Source organism: Dromaius novaehollandiae, chromosome 13 (assembly GCF_036370855.1).
Source record: "Dromaius novaehollandiae isolate bDroNov1 chromosome 13, bDroNov1.hap1, whole genome shotgun sequence".
Taxonomy (NCBI): Eukaryota; Metazoa; Chordata; class Aves; order Casuariiformes; family Dromaiidae; genus Dromaius; species Dromaius novaehollandiae.
In genome coordinates this window covers 18,633,686-18,653,424 of record NC_088110.1, presented here as the reverse complement: position 1 = coordinate 18,653,424, position 19,739 = coordinate 18,633,686, and the positions used below count along the sequence as shown (strand labels likewise).

The following is a 19,739-nucleotide window of genomic DNA, read 5'->3' as shown; positions in this document are numbered from 1 at the left end:
ACATTAGGTCAAGGCTTCCTTCGGGTCCACCGGCCGTGGTGGTGCTAGGTGACCTGCAGGTGTTTATCATAACCCTAGTGGCACTGATTTTCTGGGACTCTCCTGTGAAAAAGTAAATGCTAAGGATGCTTGGTGGCCCATGAGAGATATTGAGGGTTGTCAGTAGTTCACTAGCCCAAAAGCCTTGGGGGTTATTGCATTGAGAGACTTTCCAAACATCTGATTTCACTGAATTGCCAACTTTTGCACAGTTAGAACAAGGCTCAGCATCAAAAAGGTTCAGTACCTCTCTGCTGCAAGCAGAGTTTTGGTTAATATACTGTATTACATGCTTGCTGATAACCAAGTCTTACTCTCCATTCTGCTAGATTCATTTCAAGCAGCGTAACAAGTCACCAGCATGCTAGTGCGTAAGCTGTGTAATGGGGTGCAGAGTCGTTCCTGCTCCACTTATACCCACCGACAGGCATGCACAGAGTTCATTCTCGCTCTCCGGAAAGCAAAGCTTTCCCTGCCATCCTCCGCTGGAATACGTTTTGTTCCATCTATTTCAAATATCTTGAGGTTCCTGCGGAATCGCCTCTTGTTGTGACTGTATTTAATCCACTGATTTTCAGCCTGTTCATAATTTGATGCTGGTGTCTGCAGTCTATCATTATTAAGTGTATGTAGTGATTAGGAGGAAAGAACAAGAGATTAGAGGAAGCCAAGAGCCCTCTGAGGCACGCAGAGAAAGAAAAGATGGGGAAAACACTTTCAAGGCCGCTGGAGTAGGAAAGGTCTCAGCGTGTGGTCAAAAGACATAAGCAAGTAAAAAATTTGACAGAGGCCATTGCTTGGGCTGTTTGTATGATTGTTTCACACTAGAAAGAGCATAATATTGATTCCAAAAATGCTGTCTGTCCTTTTACCTGGAGGTGGGTATTTTGATATTCAAAAGTATATTGCTTTTTTGACAGAAACGTTAAGGAATAGCTATGGAAAGTACCACAGCTTAAATGACGGTGTTTTCTTTCTTCTCACTCTTTTTTAAAAATTGTTGCCATTGCTAGGACGTGCATTTAGAGCTCTTTGTTGTCTTAATGGAGACTGAAACATGTGTAGAGTTTGGCGTTTGCTTTTTTATTCATCAGCTGAATAAAAAAGCCAAGCAGACAAAGCATTTGTAGTGCAAGAGTTGAGTGCAAATCCCTCCCTGCAAGCGGAACAAAAAAGCTCATTAAGAGGAGGTGGGATTTCCTGGTCACAGCTTTTAACTAAAGGGCAAAGGTCTCCTGTTAAGTACTATACAGTCTAAACAGGGCTGTGTAAAATTATTGGGGGGGGGGGCGGGGGGGACAGAAAAAAGTCAAATATTTGTTCTTAATTCTCAAGTTAGTTTATCCAGAGTGGCAACCAGGGAAGTGCTGGGAGTGATTAAATGGCTGCATTGAGGCTACAAATTGCTGCTACTTGCTTTGTAGCTGGACTTGTTGCAGTTGAGTGATGTCGCCCATCAGTGCATTGTGTGCACAGTAAAACAGTCGAGCAGTGACAGATAGACTGAAACTCGGAGCTCCTCCATCACCGCTGAAGGATCCTGCTCGCAGGGAATTGCGAATGAGCGCCAGCCATGCACGCTGCTTGCAAACAGCTGCCTTCACTCCGGCCCCACTCCTTGGCCGGCCGGGGCCAGCAGCGGCCAGTGAATACACTTGATCTGTGATCTCACCGGGGATGAGAGGCAAGCAAAAGGCGCGCAAAATAAATAGTTTGGCAAAATACTCTACTGATGGGTTTAAACACTCAGACTGTGAACTTCCCAACCAGCAGCAGCCAATGCGAAGCGAGGAGATGACTAGCAGCAGGAGCCTGAGACAGCGGTGTGGGACACCAGAGATAGTGGTGTGGGACACCAGAGATAGTGGTGTGGGACACCTGAGGTGGTGGCGTGGGACACCTGAGGTGGTGGCGTGGGACACCAGAGATAGCGGCGTGCGACACCTGAGATGGTGATGTGGGACATCGGTGGACCATGCATGACCGCATTCGTGTGGTGTGGGGGAACGCAGAGACTTTGAAATAGCGTCTCGGTCCACCCGGCCATAATTGCAGGGACAGAGCAAACCTGGGCTGTCAGGGCCTGTTCACAAACTGGTTTATAAACGTTCCTAACATCCCGTGTCTCACACACACACGCTCCTGCAGAAAAGGTGAGAAAAGATGTTTTAGATAGCATTGGCATCAAAGCGGGAAGTGCGGAAGTGCAGGTTTCTGCGTCGATTACAGCACAAATCTTGCCAGGGGCCAGCAGTTTCCACTGGAATGTCCAGGTCTATCACCTCTCACAGTCTGGGCTTGTGTGTCCAAAGTTACAGCAACCAGCCTTCCCAAATAATGCCGAGACAAAATACACGGGCTGGAGGGGATCTTGCATGTCTAAGGGCCAAGAACGTAAACATCATGATTTTCTGGTTTGATTAAATAAAAATAACAAACAAAAAGGAGAGTAAAAAGCAGCATTAATAATAATCACCAGTAAAGTGGAAGCAACTTTGCTAAAAAAAACTCAGCATCTTTGCTTATGAAAGTGGACTGAGTTTCTTCAAACCATTACTGGAGTTTGTTTTTTCCGGTCGTTTTCTTTTTCCAAAACTAAACGTCTGCTGGGGCAGAAGGGAGGCGATGCGTGCTGCCAGCTGTGTTTTGCTGCGGTTCAGACCTGCCCGTCCGTTCTGCTTGCAGAGCCGTGCGGCGGATCTTATTCTGCTTGATCCACAAAAATGCTGTTCCCAGCACCAGCGTTGCATGACAAGGGGGAGAAGGAGAAAGATCCCCAGCATTTGCTCTCCTCTCAGCTCTGTTTCTGCCCGTTTCCTTTTGCAGTTTCGATTTCATCACCTCTGTTCACTGAGGGATTGTTTGCTAGTTCATTTGGGTTGCTGTTTTGGTTGCTTTGTTGATCGGAAAAAAGCAAGGGAAATGTGGCTGTGCAGATATAAAGGTTTCGAAGACTCAGTTCTGGGAACATGTTGATTTGGGGCTGGAAAATATATGAAAATTTGGTTTATACAGATTGTTCCCGCTAACTGTAGAGTCAGCAAATTTTGCGTATGGTTCATCATGAGATTGGAATGGCCAAGGCTTCATATGCATTGTAAGCTCTAATTGAAGGCATTAATTAACATTAAAGCCAAATTCTTCCAATCAGATCTTCGCATGCTAAAGAGAAATCAGGGAGAAACAGGTAAGCAATGTGGATATCGTTTGGCATTCTTTCTGAAACACAGATTAGCATTTAGAGTCCCATCCTTTGCAAAAACTCATTAATGGGCAATTAATTATGCTTCGTAGTTTTTACCTACACTTAACTGTGTGCAGAACAGTAGAAACTGCATTAAACATTGGCACAGAATTAAAATAAGATGAAACCACACCAAGGACAACAGTTGTGCCAAGCAGAGCTTGCACTTAGATCTCTATATTGATGTTGATTCCCTGTTTATTAGGATAATGAAATCTATTCCATGGAAGGCCTAGAAGAACCTCAGCACGAGGGTAAAAATTGTCCAACTACCCCTTGTAATTGTTTCATTTCTAGGATGAATTTTGGTAATTCTGTTTTCGTTCATGTTCTGGTTTTAGTTGTAAGTGAAGATTTTTGATGTCCAGCAGGTACATGTGCTAACATCCTTGTGCTCTGAGCATGATAACTGCTTTTAATAGGAACAGCCCAGTATCAGAACATTGACTATTGAATAGATAAGCAACTGTCAAGTTAGAGATGGTCCTGTTCTAGAATTTGGGGGATTTAGCTTGAAAAACTGGTGTGGCTTTTGAGCAGACCTGGTTGATTTCTTTTTTCTTTTGGCTTCAGGTGGAAAATAGGCAGAAACCTGAAAGTCAAAGAGAAACTCGCAGGGTGAAAGAACCCATGTGAACTGAAACCAAAAACAGCTCACACAAACCTGCTGAGAAACAAAACTGGTCTTGCTTAGCCATATATCAACCCATTATAATTTTTTGTTATTTATTAGTAGATCTTGGGAGCTTCAGGAGGCCCAAATCCTATTAGAGTATTGAGTACATGGCAGGTTGCAGTCAGAAGAAGCAAGGGAAGCTGAAGAAGACCGAAGGAGAGATAGCGAGAGGTTGCAACGCACCAGACAAAGTGGAACAAATCATGTATTATGCTCCCGCGTTGTGAACAGGAGGAGGCTGAGAGCAAGTGCATGACTCAAGGGCTTGCAGGAAGTCTGTTAGGGCTGGAAAGCAAACACAGGTCTCCTGAGTCACAGCACTGAAACTGGCTGCCGAATGCAGGTACTAAAGAGAAAAAGTGTGGATATCAGAGCAGTACACCACGTAAAAACAAACATTGGTACAACTGGCTCACCAAGGAAATAGTGCAGTTTTAGAGTGAACTGGTAGTAGACGGAATTGGGGGGAGAAAGGCTTTGGTGAAAAGCCTGTAGTTTGGGGCAGCTCAATGAATAGCACTGAAAGTGCAGCACAAATGTCGTGTCAGTTTGATCTGGTGGACAAGTACTAGCAGCGACATGGAGGCTGATGGTGCACAGTTAGATGAAAAATACTTTATGTCTGCCAAACCTTGCAGTGAAGCCGAAAACTTCATCTTTTGTATCTTCTGTCCTAAAATAGGAAGGTGCAAATGTCTGACTCTCACTTACCATGATCAGTTTATGGGCACTAGAGAAAGCATCCTATAACCTATTCTTGGTTCCAGCGTAGTTCGTACTGCCAAAGCGATGTATTTGGCAGGAGCTGGCCGTGCTAGCTGGTGGCAAGCAGAAGGCCCAGCCCCAGGAGGCTTTCCCTTGAGGCAGCGCCCAGCCCATGAGGAGCGAAGTGCCACGACCGGCCTGGCAGGATCCATCTCAGGGAGCTTTGCAGAAGATCTTGAACCTGCTAAAGTGCAAGGTGGACTAGTTGAAGGGACAGAGGAGCCAAATGTCTGACCTAGCTATGTTCTACTGTCCTCTGAGGAGCTGAAAATTCACAAATTTGGGGATATTGCCTGATTCTTTCCAAGTGCAAGAGCAGTTTGTGCTTTTGTCTCAGAGATGTGCAGCAGGAGATGTACATTTTGAACACCCTGCAAGGTTGTGAGCTGACATAGCTCAGGGGAAACCTAACCAAGTAGCACCAATGATTCTTCTTAACTAATATGAATAATTTTAAAAATTAATTCCCTGCACAAGAAAATCTAAGAAGATAGGCTACATAACTTTCGGACATGAGAGAGAGTTCCTGATAGCTCCCTCAGGTAATAATGAAGGAACTGAGATGATCAAAGGCTATGCTGTCTTCTAGAGCCAGAGCCAGTTACATCAACTGCTGAAAAAACACTAAGTAGGTAATCAGAAACCCTTGAAGAAAAAAATAATTTTTACAGCATTCAACTGTGAACTTATTTGTAAGAAAGGGAGATTAAAAATTGGAAGAGGGGAAAGTTTTTGGAAATATCTTCCTTATTTATTATTTATTCATTATTTCATTAATGCCTACCACCTGTGCTGACCTGTAACCGATCTATGGTGCACCCCGCGTGCACGGGGACGATGGAGCTCGCACCTATGTCCGTTCTGTGGAAGAGGGCAGCGTCTTACAAGCAGGTAGCAGCTTTCATCCTAGAGCACTTTATAAGCTGCAAGTAAAATCCTCTTGTCCTGGAAACCAATGGATATTTCACCAGGGACTTTCACAGAGAGAGTTTTCACTATATGTATTTCCATGCTTAAACTAGAGTGACAATGGTACATTTTCAGCTTTAAATTGGGGATGGGGTGGGGTGACATGGATGAATATCTGTGCTTGTTCTGATTCACCCATCACCTCTATGTGGCTGCACAAGCCCAGAAAATGACTCCAGTTGCCATCTCCACCACGTCTGGGTCTGAGCAGCTCCGGCTCCCGAGGGCTGCCTGTGGGCTCCTCCAAAGGCAAAAGCCCGAAGAGCTGCAGGGGCACCCGGCCCACATCTCCTCCCAGTAATGTGCTGCCGAGAAAGTCAGCATGCGCCTCTATGTGCTCGCGCTGTGCCCTTGCGGGGTGGGGTCTTCCCCAGCCCTTGTGCAATGATTTTGGCATCCAGCTGGACCGCACAGGGACCGACGTGGGGGTCGGATGCTGTCCCGCTCTCTCCTGCTCTCACACACTAGCCTGTTCTGCAAAACCCTGCCTCTTTCACAAAATCATTTCTCCCGTCACCAAAGTACAGCCGCAACTGCCCTGTTTCGCCTCATAGCAGTTTAGGGTTGGAAGTAAAAAAATATAATACGGCGTCTTAGTGAAACTGCAGTCGCACAGGGTTTTAGCGCTCAATTAACCACCATCACAGGCTTCTCAGTATACAAGGAAAGAAATAAATACCTTGAACTTTGGTGCCTTGGAGGGACAAGGGGAAAGAAATGGTTGTTCTTGGTTTCATTCTCATTCTTTCTTAAAAGACTTCTCCAGTAAGCTCAAATTGTGCAGCTGATGAAGTGATTTTCTGTGCTGCAAATATTAAAGGTACTGGCTAATTTAGCTATCATGATAAATGCCTGCTAGGAGCCTATTTTCTTCAAAGAGCAAAGGGAAAAGGAAGCCTTTTTCTGAAAATGGATAAGAATAACTGTGTTTTGCTTTGTATGGAAAATATTTTGAGGGAAAATAACCTCAGATAATGTAGCACAATGTGGGCTAACATGTTATTTAGGGAAAGGACATAAGATTCAACTTCTAAGACATGGACCAAGGGAGATTAGCGGAGGAGAGCGGCAATACTCTGTCCTTGCAAATCTAGGTCTGGTTGCTGGCACTTGGCTGCAGTAATTAATGAAGCTGTTGTAAAAGACAACATTATCTTACCGAGGAAACTATATTAAGGTACGCCAAGCTGCCTAAGGTGTGCTAGCTCCTGAATGGAGGGGTAAGGGGAAGAGGAGCCCGCTGGCCGAGGCAGCGGGACAAGACTGGGCCGCGCTCGTGCAGCCGTCCTTGCCTGCAGCGAGCAGGAGGGCTGCTTGCACGACTGTCACAGACTCTTTCTGTTACGTGGCTACTGCAAGGCTAAGAGTTTGCTCCTTTGTGTGATCCCCCATTTCAAGGGCCTTTAACATTTGCCTCTGAAGGTTTATCATGGAGAATTTCAGTGCAATTCTTCCCAAACTGGCCCCTGAGCAGCTGGGAGAGTTGGGAGCGGGAACTGCGGCAAACCAGGCAAGTGCAAACCCACATAGGAAGGAAATCAATGGGGGAAATATTTTTAGTCATTCGTTGCCCCTTTCTGACGCATATGAAGACGGAGCACAGAGGGTTTAAGCAGGTGGGACACACATCTGGGTAACGCGCTCCTCAACTCCTTCTGCACTTTTTCTCCCAGGCTGCCATCTAAGGCAGAAAAGCGGCTCAGGCTTGGCCTGGTTCCCCCCAGGCAGCAATGCCAGGGGGTCCTGGGCATGCCACGGGCCCCTTACTGGAGACCCCCAGCCCCTCCTCGCATAGCCTCTGCTCACCAGCAGCCGAGGGCAACGCTGCGCGTCCGTCCCTCTCCCCAGCTCCCGTGCTCACTGCGCTCCAACTATATATAGATCTGTACCAAAATTATTATAAATCACCGCTCTGAAAATGAATGTGTATAAAAAGAAAAGTTAACTCTTCGGCTGAGCCACTGAATCACAAGTTTTTTGCCTCGAGCACATTTTTACAGCCCCTGCAAAAACAGAGGCATTAATGGAAAGTCTGACACAGCGTTAACTCCCGCGGCACTGGGAGGGGTGGCTAAGCTTAAAATGGTCACCGAGTATTTTCTTCATCTACGCAAAGCCTTGTGTCTGCAAACCACACGTGACATTCACATTGCAGGCTACTCAGCTCCTTTTTCCTTGACAAATTACTGTGTTAACTAAGAGCGCTCCAGTGCCAGGCCCCATGCTTTTAACAGCACAGCTACCCACAAGCCCTTTTTGTGGTTCTCTTGTCTAGCTCAATTTAAACCCGATGTGACTCTGGCTAAGAAAGGCGTTTTGCAGTTGCCTACCACAAAGCGATATGGGTCTGCTGCAGCAGATAACTGGTATGCTTCCCCAAACGAGGCCTTCACATTTAGGAAGGTCGGCCGTGTCATTTCTCTAATTTTCTAACCGCAGAAATGTATATTTAGAAAGAAGTAAGGAAACTTCCTTTCCCCTAAGCAATATTGCATAATGATCGAGGAGGATGATTAGCGCAAAGGTTTTGCTCTGGGCCGGGTTCTGAGAGGCTGGGAGCTGGAAAGCTTGAATAATGACTTAGAGCAAATATGCAAAGAGTGGTTTTTCTTTCTTTTTTTTTTTTTTTTGGCGTGTTTCAGATCTCTTTCTGTTTCAGGTTTGTGTTGTTTGATACACCAGGCTAGAGCTTTGCCACGGTACCCCGTGCCTCGGCCGTGCGCTGGATGCGTGCTGTGTTGCGGCGCTGCCAGGACGCCCGTGCGGCCGCGGTGCTGAGCACGGCAGCCTCCTTCCTTCTTGCACCCCTCCCTGCATTTGTTCATCTGCTCCTTCCCTTGCTTTCTTCCTCTCCTCCTGCCCTGGTTATGTTTTTTGGAGAGAGTTAGGCATTGCTGTGATTGCAGTTGTAAGATGTAGTGGACTCCAGAGTCTGAAGTATTTAGATGCAAACGCCAAGAGTAACAACACACAGTCCTAAGCGCCCTGCGGCTTAATCCTCAGCTTTGCGTTAGGTTTGCAGGTGCCCCGTGTGATACGTGGGGCAGGCGTGGAGGGAGGAGGTGCGGAGGCCCCGCTGGGAGCGGTGCCGCGGGAGGCAGGCGGGAGCGGGCAGGAGGGGCCGTGCGAGGCGCTGCGCGTCTCCATCCGTGCACTGGCAGGGCCTCTGCTGTGCGGGAGTCGTGCTCCGAGCCCTCTCCTGCATGCAAAACGTAGCAGAGCAGTTCTGAGGGCCCAGGCTGGTGGTGGCAAGCGTGCTGGGGCTCAGGCGGGCACCTGGGCACGGCTCGGCGGGAGGGACGCCGTCTCCAGAGGGTACGGTGGGGAGGCCACCAGCACGGGCACGGCTCTCCTGCTCGAACCAAGGTGGGGGAGAGCACAGCCTGCTGACGACTGGGCGTCAAATGTTACTGCAGTAATTTACAGAGGGGACGAATGACAAATAAGCGTGCAATGTTTTGCAATAAGCTAATTTGTTATAGGACTAGGAGGAGTCATCTCACAGGCTGGACATGGCCGAGAAGCTGGGGTCCCTGGATGAAGGCATGCCGGGAGCGTGAGCGAGAGAGGAACTGTGCGGGGGGAGGAAATACAGGCAGACATGGTCTCTGCAATGTGTTGGAGCCACTTAAGAAATTGCTAAATTCATTATTTGTCTTATGTCAGCTGGGGTTACCTCACCCCTCGGCTATAGCAGCTCTCCTAGCCCTCATCAGAGCAAAGCAAAACAGGCCATTTTTCTGTGTTTTCTGGCAATTCCTTCCTTAGAGGCCTAGCTCGCCCCATGAACTGTCCGAGAAGCCCATCAGCTGGAGGCTGAAGACTGCATTAGGTAGCAGGCTACCTGGCAGTTTGGTGTTGAAATATGTAATTGACCTCTGAGATGGGTCCCTCTGGGCCTGAAAACACACGGGGCTGAGGAAGTTCCCCTGTGTCTCTGTTAGGTTACTCTGCCAGGTTTTTCTTTTTCAAACATGACCCTATAAATTTCATTTCTAGCAGAAGAAGGAAGGCTCTTACCTTGTAGTTACTTATTCAGGTGGGAGCGACTTTTGTTAGAGGAAAGGCAGTAGCAAAAACCAGCCACGAATAATGCACGGGTGCACTGCAGAATTGAGGAGGGCCGGGGATTCAAAAGCAATATATGATAATTAGGCCTGGTTGGGAGTTGAACCATGTTCCTGTCAAGAAAATTAAAATGATTTGAATGGTATCTGTTTTGCCTGGCCTAGCTCGGGGTATGAAGCAATCATCAGAGGAAGAGGGGACACTGGTTGTTCTGTTCATTTAACTTTTTGGAAAGAATGTTACCCCGGTGTTGCACAATACTAAGAAGAAAAGTTAGTTTGGAAATGACTAATTGTGACGGAAGGGGTGTGATATACGAGCAAGAAGCCTGAGATCACCAATCAGTGCCGGCCAGATGATAAGTACCTCGGCTTCATGGCCGATTGCTCCCAACCTTTCTGATGGAAGCTTTTCTTTAAATGGTGATATTGGCATCTCATGTTCAAACAAAATTTTGGAAAAATACTGTGAAACTTTTCTATTCAGAAGTCTAACTTTCTCACAATAACTCAGCAGCAGTTTGTCCTCATGCACAACCTAATGGATCAAAAGTTCTATTTCTGCATAGTCTATTACTTGCATACTCAATAAAATAGGATGCACGAATGGCTTAGCTTTTTTTTTCTTTTTTTTCCCGACTAAATGTAATTTTTCCCCTCAAAGATTACTGAAAATTACTTTTGCAAGTCGGTATGAGGGCTTATCAGTCCAATGGTGTTCAGGTTCCCATATTAACTACCTCACATTACTGTGAACAAGAACTGCTGTAGAAACCAGTGAACTAAGAATGTAAAGTACATACTGCTGATGTATGTCCCTGTAGTAACCCTTTCCCATCACGTGTCCGATAGACTTTTCATCCTCAAACAATTCTTATTTTTTAAAAATTACATTATAGAGCTCAAACTTTCCCTCTGCTTTGGGGCCATATCAGGCATACTGTTTGTGACTGATTAACACAGAAAGCAAACACTGAGGAAGCATGGAGGAAGGTTGTTTTCGCAGTGTGCTCAGGGCATATTAAAAAAATTATGTTTCAGCACAAAAGGAAAAGAATTTAGCCTGTGCATGTCAGGCTGCTTTAAATATTTTATTTTGCCCATCTTCAGAATCAGTGAATCCTACAGAAGCCACCCCTTGGGGACCAGCCCTTCAGGGAGACGGCGCTCTGCAATCCCAGTGATTTTAGTGGACCTCGAAGGCACATCCTACTTCATAGGATCAGTCCCATGCTGCAGGAAAGTTACCCTGTGTGCGCTCACCTAGTACAGCTTCCAGGAGATCTAACACCCATTCTGCTAGCTGACAAAGGGAAGAAAAAGGTAGCCATGTTCAAAATAAACACAAGGAAAGACTTTTTAATGAGGAAGCTAATTTTCCACGGGTCAGGTTGCCAAGGTATTGACTCTCCCAGCCCAGGAAGACTACAAGACTTTGCTTTAAAAAAATGCTGCAGTTCATACAGGCACCACGAGTTGGGAAGTCTCTGGTCCATGATCCTGGGATGGGTACATAGATAGATCACATATTTTCTGGAAGCTGCCTTTATTCTTAAGAAGTCTGCCCTCATTTCACATATGTTATAGTATCTGAACTGAAAAAAAAAAAAAAAAAAAAGAAGAAGAACATCAGAGTAGTAAAGTCAGGGGCCCAAATGCCTAACCTTTGGTTGCTTGCAAGACTGCGGTTGGGCAGTACCGTGTGCCTCAGTCGCTGTTTACATCATCGCAAGTCACGGGAGCCTTGCTTCGTGCAGGGCATACGTAGTCGCTCAATGCTTCTTTTTGCCCTTATCACTCAACAAGGGGCCACAGACCTTATACAGAAAGAGCACGAGTGCCGCGGGGCTCGCAGGGTGATGCGCTTCCTCTGCAGCCCTCCTGCGGTGCCCTCTCCGCAGCACGCGCGGCTCCGCAAACGCTAACGAAGGCACTTCACGTTCCCGTGAGAGGAGGAAATATTAGCCCCGCTTCGCAGCTGAGGAAATGAGGCACGTCGCAGTGAAGGTTAAAAGTTTCCATCTACTTTTGGTGCCCAGTTCACGACGCCTAAACGTGGTTTCTCGGAGCTCGGCGTCACATTTTGTAGGTGGCGGTGGCAGGAGGACACGCGGGGCGCGAGCGCTCCTCAGCCCACCGGGGGCTCATCCGCAGTACGATGACTGCATTTCCATTTTCTGAACACACGCTGCAGGAAGACAGCTTTAAAATGCCGTAGTGCCATTCGCGGGGCCTTGCTTGGCCAGCCCACCACCACGGATGCTGTAGGACGTGCTGGGGTCCTGTTGCAGCAGCTGCTCTCAGCTGAGCTATAGGCACTCTCGCAGCATCAGCATTCACAGGTTTCTTTGGTTCGGGCTGATTTGAGGAAAACAAACCTTCCAACGAGAAAGATACATTTTTGAGCAAAAACACTCTTTACTATTACTCAGTCCCTCTGAGTGCCCCTCCCTTTTTTGGTTCATCCTGATACTAATGCTGTAGAAGACCCTCTAATTCATGCACATTAATTATCAAGCCAAACATTTTATATTATGCATTTGTTATTGTGACTCCATGTTTAACACACAATATTGTAAGTACACTCTCAGATTAGCTTCCTGAAGGGGGGAAAAAAAATCTGCTCATAAAAAGCTCCTCGGTACCTGTTTCCCTAATGGCCTAGCTGCCTGGCGTGTGCCTGTCAGGAGAGCTGCTCCAGTTCAGTTCACTTCCTGATATGTACCGGAATTTTTTTAACCTTTCACTGAAAGCGTCTCTCTTTCCCACACTTGCCCATGAGCTGCAAATTTGCTTATTTGAAAGAAAAAACAAACTGGAGAATGCTACCAAGTCTAAAGACTTTTCTCAAGAGTAAGTGACTACTTTGGGGCCAGAGAAGGGACAGACTGGGTCCTCGCTTTAAATCATACAGAGGCAGCCGCAAGGGGAGGTTCAGGTTTGCTTTCCTCATGGGAAATCCCTATTTAGATCCATGGGTTCTTCAGTAAAAGCAGCCAAAGTTTGACCTTTATTTCGGGGCTACACATACACAGTGGTCCAGAGCAGGGGGAGCACAGGGAGGTACCTGCACCCCCCGAGGTGGGTGCCATGGTTGGGCCACTGTCACTCGCACCTGGAGCATCAGCAGAGCTGGCTGTGCTATGCTCGTGGAGGGCATGGTGGCACCTTCCGCCCCGGTGGACCTGCTGCTGGGGGACTGAACAGATAAGTAGCTCCAGCCTCATGCACTGCCAGAGCAACAGAAACGAGGTTTGCTTCTAGCGAGTGACCTAGAACTTGGTGGTCTCAGCTAAGGGCTTGCAGCTTGTTGTTTATGGTGAGGGTGCAGGCATTTTGCAAATGTGGGCGAATTAGAGGTTCTGATATGTCGTCATGAAGGACACTCTTGCTGGTAGGCAGAGATGATAGGACAAAATTCAGATAGTTAGAAATCCCCTGAGGTGCTGCGGTGGCAAGAGAGCTCAGGGCTCCAGGTCGCTCTACCGTTGTGTGCCTCCAAGCTCGAAAGGAAGCCAAGAGCTGCCAGATCTTCCAGCGGATCTTCAGCATTATTAGGGGAGGAACTGAAAACAAAACCAAAAAAAAGTTGTTTTATTGCTGGTTTGGCTTCTGTAAGAGAAGTAGAGGAAGTAATTTAACCTGTGCAGCGCCTTGGCACAGGAAGTCACAGAAGCCAAAAGTGTATATAGCTTCAAAAAGGGACTGATATTAAATGGATGTGAAAGGATATTAACTGCAATGTTGGGGATGCAGCCTCCAACTCAGAAAGTCCCAGAAGTGCGCACGCCCACAAGCCAAGGTGGATTTCTGCAGAAGCACGGCCCTTTTAGCATTTAGACATTGTGTATGCAAAGTAAATCGGTGTGCAGAAGCAAAAATCAAAGACATGCTGCTGCTTGATGATAGCTTGCCCTAAAATAAAAAGTAGGTCTGTCCGTGGGCACAAGGAAGACACTTACTGCCTTACCTCCACTCTGCAGAGCTTTTTAGGTGAGTGACTACTGGTCTCACTCAGGCGATTTACATGAACGGAAGTGTGACAAATGGGGACAGTCCCTACCTTGAAGTAACAGGCCACAGAAGGGAAGTTTAACAAAAATAGGAGCCATTAATAGTCATTCTATCTTGCTCTCTGAGTTTCACTGAGGTTTAATTAAAGCACTGATGTGTTTTCGACTGACCTTATTTTCATACCTGATAATCAGTAAACTCATTATCATTTTTTAAGCTTAGTTTTGAATCTTGCTAATTAGAACACTTTGGGTCAGCATCTAAGTTAAACAGAAATAAAGACGAGGAGGAAAATGCCAAGATATGCATGTTTTAGATACTACCTGCATTGGACACTGGTCACCAAGTAATGTCACCAAAGGTCAGGAATAAAAAGCCGAGCCCTGCAAGGGTGTGTGTTGTTTCAGATGGGCTGGATAAGTGTTCGCTCATGCGGCTGGGAGAGGAAGTGGCTGAGCCTGTCTTCTAGAATCAGGACAACTAAAATAGTTCAAACACCAGCTTTCTCCAGCCAAACCCACCAAGCCCTCTGGTTGTCCTGAGCTGCTCTGTGAAAGAACAGGGCACAGATTTTCTAGCTCCTCATTCCGTGGGTAACACATGAACAACAGAAAGTGAGAGAGGGCCCCCACAGTTTGCAATCTTGACTTTTCCAGGTGAAGAAGTGTGATCTTCTCCTCATCTGAAGCTCTGCTGTCCCCAGGACAGTCCCCAGCAGTGCTCGCCGGCCCTTCCCACTGCCCCGTCCTCTTTCCACCCACTGGCCCTCCAGGCTGCTCCTCCTACCTCCCCAAAAGCCTCCATGGGAGGCATCAAAGCAAAGGAGGCCACCAAGGCAACTGGTGGCAAAGGCAGGGCTGGAGCTGCTGCTACTCGGAGCCGGGCGGCCCTGGCTCTGGGGGCAGCCAGGATGAGACATTCTCTTTGCATAGGCCACGGTCCGTACAGCTGCCAGGGCCAGCCTGGCCTCCTCGGGGCAATTTTTAGCAAGTCAGTCAGATACCATGAGATGTATCTTGACGATAAAGCAAACGAGTGGGCTGTTGCATCCTTCCAGCTCTCAAGCAGAGCCTGCGCAGAGAGGGCAAGGAGCACCGACCGCGTGGCCCCACAAAGCGGGACATGCCAGCCTGGCCCTCCCGTGGTGCTCCTGCCGCGGTGATGTGCGTCCCCGTCTTGCTTCGAGGGCTGAAGAAGCACCGAGTGATGCCAGCGCTGGAGTTAGCTGCTCGCACTGCTGCTGTCAGCGGTCAGGAATTGCTAACAGTTTAAATGCTAGGGAGGAAACAAATAATTGCAATGCTTAGCACCGGGCTGGCGCTTTGCACATTGACAGCCCTGCACAGCCATCAACTAATGAACTGCACGAGGCGTTCAGTGACGCAATGATTGTTAACGCTCAGTTAAAACCTACAAAACTCAGCGCCGAGCGGGTGGGCTGCAAGTCCTGCTAGCAGCTCGCAGCCTCGTCCTTCTCAGTCGTGGATGGTGCTTAGCCAGGCTGAAAACAGACAGTTCCTTCTCCTCCTCTCACTTTTCCTGACGTTTGTAGCTAATGGCCTGTTCTTAGATGAGCCTGTCCTGTTCTGGGAGCTTGTAAATCTTGTGCTGTAAGACTCTCAGTGCAGCATGTGTGCGGTGTGTTAGGCAGATTTCCTTAGGAGTAGAAGGCACCACTGCAAGGCTTTGCCAAACCCATGGTTTAAAAAAAAGAGTTTACTAGTCTGTAAAGAAGCTAAACCATTCAGTAAGCTCTTCATAGCTAATGTAATTAAAAGCTAACGCAGTCTTGCATTTTTTATCATTTAGAATTTAATGTAGCCTTTCTCACCTCCGTTACACACGCAGACATAGGTACACATGGTTATAATGGCCACATGATAAGCTGCAAAACTAACGGCTGAGGCATGTGATGAATTGCATTTATCCTTCACCTCTAGCTGCTTCACCCATATGCTGACCATCTCCCTCGCCCCGCACCCAGTGACCCGTCGCCGTGGGGCTGCCTCTCACGCCCTGCTCCTCCCCACGAGAGCTGCTCCGTGGCTTTCGGCCGCCAGCCGTAAATCTGCCGCTGCATTTTCGTCCCAGCAAAGCGACGGCCCGCTCCGGCCCGCGGGCGCGGGAGATGCCTGCTGCTGCGTCCCGCCCCGGGGCGGGTGACGGGGAGCGCGTTAGAGGCTCGGCGGCCCTAGCCGGCACAACGGGCAGCCGCGCAGCAGCCCGCTCGTCCTTTCCGGGCACGGTGTGGGAGCTGTTAGACGTTGCTTCAGCAGCTATCCTTGAGGGACTGAACGCGTTTTACAGTCGTGGGAAAGGAAAGCACGAGGAGCTGCCAGGTTAGACAAAGAAAAGAGCTATTTCTGAACGGAAAGTGCAAAAATTCGATGGCAGATGTAACAACCGGCGAGCACCCTCTGCCTCGCAGGGCAGAGGCGTTAGCAATGTTTATGTTTTGCTAATTCTGCAGACCTCGAAGACACACGGTGCTGCGTGCATCAGAGCCCTGCAGGACCTCCAAATACTGCTCTGGCAGAGAAACATTTATGGCATTTGGAAAAAGCCTGGGAGGAAGGACTGCAGGGGCCTCATCCCAGCGTGACGCGGGGCAAACCCTTTACCCCGCCGTTCCTGGGGAAGTCGTGCAAACCGGGACCCCCAAGCCCCCGCTGCCTCCCAGGTGAGACCCCGGCACCGCCAGACCTGCCCAGGCACCCGTGCCCCCCCCGGTCCCTCCGTCTCCCATCCAACACGCGCTGCTCCTCTGCACCGGCGCGTCACACCAGCCTGCCCGTGCCCAGGCGAGCCGGACGCCGCTCTCTTCCGCCTGCTGACCGCAAAGCGCTTGAAGGGAAAAGGTTTTTCAGGCTCCTGCTATGGATTCTCACCACCGACTGTAACTACAACTCTGGCAAATCGTTCGTTAACTGGGTGAAATTGCATTAATGTAATAATGCAAGTGATTTTCCTTTTGGCTGAAAGAATAAATAAGAATAGTTACATTGCGTTTCTCATGGAGCAAAGCGATGGAAACAGCAGAGGAGACTGTGCTTTTAATGAAATGTGTATATTTACATGTAAAAATGCGATACATATGCTGGGACATACACAAAGGGCGGAGAATCTGCCTGATCAGCAAGTCCCTGACTAGCTGCTAATTAGGTATATCTCATTCAGGAGAATCCACTCCATTCTCCAATTCTCCATTTAGGAGAATCTGCGGCTTCGGCGTGCTCAACGGGGAAGAGCAGGCGAAGCCGCGGGAAGCCGGCGTGCGCCTCTGCCCATGGCTGTAAAGGAGAACAGCGGGTTTAAAATGTGGCGTAAGGGACTTGTTTTTTTTTTTTTTTAAAACAAGTGGTCTTAACAAATGAGATTTTCTTGGCTATAATCATTAAAATAAATGGAAGCAAAGAGATTAATAATGGAGCAGCCCAAGCACATCAGACAACATCGCCTGTTTCCCGTCCGCTCCAATCTGAAGTTCACTTTGACTCGTGCCTCTGGCTCCGAGTTTTTCTGATTGACGGATGATAGCTAACATCCAGATATTTTCTTCTACTTTTTACACTGTAAGAGTTTTAGCAATGCCTGTTGTTTGAGCCTGAAAATGTCTAGGTAGTTTCTAAATTGATTTTTGTAGACAGGTGCTATTTCCCTTTCTTTTCACTTGAGAAGGAGTTACTGCTCAGTTATGTTGTTGGCTGTGACAAACAATGGTAAAATACCCTTGCAAAAGAAAAAAAAAAAAAGAAAGAAAGAAAAGAAAAAGAGGCAACGACAGTTTTATAGCTCGAGAAGCAGACAGACAGATAGATAAAAAATAAAGGTATCCGCTTTCTGGGATACACAGAATTTGGTGCGAGGCAGCAAAGAGGGCAGCAGCATGGAAATGCAGCAAGGCACTTCCATCCGTGCCTGGTTGGTGGCATTCCCGCTGCACGGTATTAACGGCGCGTTAGGGTGCCTAGAGCCGTGGAGAGGCGTCTTTTTATTTATTATTTAATTCTAAATAAACTAAATATAAATAAATCACATCGCTTGCACGCTAGTTGAGTAGGTGCAATGGAGAAAGCGAAGATGGATGGATAGCATCACATTTTAGCCTAATAGCTGCATAGTTTCATGTTATATTTACACTGTTTGATGTTTAGCTGCATCAGTATCAGAATATTAAAAGCATTTCTTTTAAATCAATAATTAAACCCAGCTTTCATTTCTATTCAGAGCATACAAATTTGTAGACCAGTTGTATTAAACATTTTACAAATACCGCACCATATGTAATTGTGCTCACACTAATTGCACGTTCTGGCACATTACGGGGTAATGATGCTTGAAGTTCCCAAACAGTTCAAAGATCAGAGGCCACGCAGTCAAAGATTTTAAAATAAAGCTCCTGATTTGTGACTTTATGGCATTGCTCTAAATTTGACCTCTTATATCAATAAATAACTGTATAAATTATATAATAATTAGCCTGTAATCCCAGAGCAATTACAGGGCTCTTCCATGGGTATCTGAGCCGTGATAAGACCATGATACCTGGCATCCCCCCGAAGCCTGTAACTTGCCATCGGCTGCATATGTGGAGATACCCCGGGCTTTTCAAGTCTGTTTTGGGTGGATTTTGCCAAGGCCAGAATCGTCTCTCTGGCTGCTGGGAGCGTTAGTTTGGTAGGGTGCAGATGACAGGAATGCAAAGGGATATTATTCAGTGGTCTTCGATGAGTCGGAGGCCAAGAGCGTTTGCCAAGAGGCTCCGGGGCTCTTGCGAGACCGAAGGAGGAAGGCAGCACTTTCACCCCTGTTCAGGAGCCAGAGGGCAAGCGAGGAGGAGCAAGGCACCTGCCCAGGCGCCGAGGGCAGACGGTTGTGTGGTCACCCAGAGGGACCCCTTCTACTGCCTGAAAAACCAGAGAGCAGAGTCAGAGGGACAGGCTGATGTGCTCGGGAGGATCAATGCATAGGAGAGGGTCGCTGATGCTGTATGCTCGGCTTTAGCCATAGGCGCCCGTGTTGGAGGCAGCGGCAGCAGGAGAGCAGGAGAAGTGCTGGGCACTGCTGGGGCTCGGCGGTGCCCCTCGCCGCCACGTGCTGCTGCACAGCACGAGCACAGAACTCACCTGGGTGGGCGAGAAGGTTTTAGGTAGCAAACGTTTGCCCATGTGGGTCTTTCACTACCCTGCACCGCAAAGCCTTGCAGGAGGCTCTCCTTCCCTCCGCAACGCCTCGGTCTCCCGCTCCGTAGTCGCTTCCCCATGCGCATCCAGCCCGTGGCGAAAGCCCGGGGTCCGGCTCTCCCACCGCGCTGTCCGTCCGTCTGCTGCGCAGCCACGGGCGCTGGGGAGCAGGGAAGGAGCGGAGACGTTTCTGCTGGCGCAGGGGAGGAGGCTTGGCGCGAAAGCGAGGAAGGGACAATAAAGATAGCCAGGCCCGCTGGAACGCCGACCCCCCGACGCATCCAGGGCCGGCCGGGAAAGTATATCAACTATGTGAACAGATACCGGGAGCCAAGAACGAGTTTTAAGGAGGACTGGGAGACATCCTTAGGAGTTCAGTGAAAATTTTAAAGCAACCGAAGCAGTTTCCAGCATTACGGAGCTTTTTTGTGTGTTTGTTTCAGCTGTGGACTTATGCAGATGTATTCAGACTTCCAAAATTCGGAAATCCAAAGTCACTGACTCCACTTACGGCAGTCAACAAAATCTGAAGCATTAGTTTTCCTAATGGTTAGTGCTCCGTATGAGTTTCTGTCTGTATTTGGTATCTTAATAAGCCGTGACAACGTGCAATGATAGAAGTAAAGCACATACTCTAAGGCAGTGGTTCGCAAATAAATTTTGCAGCAGTCACAGACATGAGTACAGAAAGTTAACAGTGGCTGCGGATTTAACTATGACTGGGTTATTTTAGGAGTTATTTAGGAAATCCATTTGTACTGCATGTTACTAGCAAGTCCACA

The 19,739-nt window shown here is 47.9% G+C and overlaps 1 protein-coding gene across 2 annotated transcripts in view; it reads left to right on the top strand.

The window, feature by feature from the left end:
* Positions 1–19,739, top strand: part of MAF (MAF bZIP transcription factor) — a 190,183-nt gene that overhangs the window by 160,989 nt on the left and 9,455 nt on the right. The gene's annotated exons all lie outside the window — the stretch shown is intronic.